This window comes from Colobus angolensis, unplaced genomic scaffold (assembly GCF_000951035.1).
Source record: "Colobus angolensis palliatus isolate OR3802 unplaced genomic scaffold, Cang.pa_1.0 Scaffold484, whole genome shotgun sequence".
In the NCBI taxonomy this organism is placed as follows: domain Eukaryota; kingdom Metazoa; phylum Chordata; class Mammalia; order Primates; family Cercopithecidae; genus Colobus; species Colobus angolensis.
The window spans coordinates 695,547-697,967 of NW_012118310.1; positions in this window are offsets into that span (position 1 = coordinate 695,547).

Here is a 2,421-nt window from a genome sequence, read left to right on the forward strand (position 1 = left end):
AAAGATACAGGGTCTCACCCAGGCTGGTCAGGAACTCAATCCACCTGTCTCAGCCTCCCAAAGTGCTAGGATTACAGGCATGAAGGACCACGCCCGGCCAAAGACAAGGTTCTGAACCTTCTATTTTTCTGACCATGACAGAGGAGTTTGTAATAAGTGGGCCTAGTCCATAAGGGGTTTTTGTTGTCTCAATATTCATTGGTGTTATAGATGAGCCAGTACATGACTGGAGACGTGACACTGTTCTGTACGAGATGACATCCTTAGTCACCTGTGTCAACAAAGGTGACTTCTGGCCAGGCACGGTGGCTCACACCTGTAATCCCAGCACTTTAGGAGGCTGAGGCGGGCAGATCACAAGGTCGGGAGTTAGAGACCAGCCTGACCAACATGGTGAAACCCCATCTCTACTAAAATTACAAAAAAATTAGCCAGGCATGGTGGCCCATGCCTGTAATCCTAGCTACTCAGGAGGCTGAGGCAGGAAAATCAGTTGAATCTGGGAGGCAGAGGTTGCAGTGAGCCAAGATCGCGCCACTGTACTCTAGCCTGGGTGACAGAGCGAGACTCCATCTCAAAACAAACAAAACAAAACAAAAAAAACCAAAAGTGCCTCCTTTCTTTTGAATGTCTTTGCAAATGGTATGGATTTGAGAGTGCTGAATCTTTGTGCACCCTCTTTGGAGGGTGTCTTTCTTTCTCTCTCTTTTTAAGAGACAGGGTCTCGCCCAGACTGCTCAGGAACTCCTGGCCTCAGGTGGTCCTCCCACTTTGACTTCCCAGAGTGCTGAGATTACAGGCATGACCCATTGTGCCCAGCCTTGAGGATGTCTCTTTTGTCCATGGTTAAGTCATAAAATGCTTATTGGTTTTGGTTCTGAGTTGCTTGGTAGGTACCTTTGGTTTACAAGAAGAAAAGTGGTGGGTGGGCAGGGTGGTGGTAGGGAAGAGTGTTCAGTACTGCCAGGAATATGTACTATCTGTTCTGGCTGAAAACTGATAATGAGATATTTGAAAAGAATTTTTTTTTTTTTTTTTTACAGCTCTATGATCAGAAGATGGCATAATCGGGGCTGGGCACAGTGGCTCAGTGCCCAGCTGGGATTACGCCTGTAATTGCAGCACTTTGGGAGGTTGAGGCGAGTGGATCACAAGGTCAGGAGTTCGAGACCAATCTGGCCGAGATGGTGAAACCGTATCTCTACTAAAAATACAAAAAAATTAGCTGGGTGCAGTGGCAGGCACCTGTAATCCCAGCTACTTGAGAGGCTGAGGCAGGAGAATCGCTTGAACTCGGAGGGCGGAGGCTGCAGTGAGTCGAGATCACACCACTGCACTCCAGCCTGGGCAACAGAGTGAGACTCCGTCTCAAAAAAACAGAAAAGAAGATGGCGTAATCGGAAGTTGATATTCTCTCTATTGGATCCTGCTTCTCCCTTGGGGTCTTCTTGGTCACCTAAAGCCCCTCTTCTGGAGTCCCTGCCCTCTACCGGCTCTGCCTCCTGCTTCCTTTCCGTATTGCCATGATTTTTGCTAAGGATAATGGACAACTTCATTGGGTTCTTTGGGAAACTTGCAATCTCCCCAAACAAGCCCCTCTGAGATTTCTCCTTTCCAGTTGCTTTTGCTCCCCTTTACTCCTTTTGCCACCTTTGATATTTCCTCCAATTTCCTTGATTCCTTTGATATGTCCCCATTCAGGCCACTCTGGCCTTCTATCCAACCTGCCAGAACTTTTTCCACTTCAGCACTTCAGTCACTTAAACATTAGGGCTCCCTCCCCTAAAGGGACTCAAAATCCTGCAAAAACAACCATCTAAGGATAAAAAGAGAAAAAATGAAACTGTTTGGAAACTAGGCAAATGAAAACTCTTTTTAAAGTCTTTTTTGGGGGGCCAGGTGTGGTGGCTCACCCCTGTAATCCCAGCCCTTTGGGAGGCCGAGGTGGGCAGATCACAAGGTCAGGAGTTTGAGACCAGCCTGGCCAATATGGTGAAACCCGTCTCTCCTAATAATACAAAAAAAATTAGCCAGGTGTGGTGACACACGCCTGTAGTTCCAGCTACTTGGGAGACTGAGGCAGAAGAATCGCTTGAACCCGAGAGGCAGAGGTTGCAGTGAGCCGAGATTGAACCACTGCACCAGCCTAGCAATAGAGCAGGAAGACTCCATCTCTTAAAAAAAAAAAAGTACATATGTATATATATATATAGAGAGAGAGAGAGAGAGAGAAACCAGTGAGTTTGTATTACTGTGTTTTACTGACTCACAACTACCATTTTGGAATGAAAGCTATAAGATATTTGTGTTTTTATGTGTTTATATTTGTGTATATGTATGTATGTATGTTTGAATATTATATATATCCATATTCAGTATTACTAACTGAATTTTTTTTTTTTTTTTTTTTGAGACAGAGTC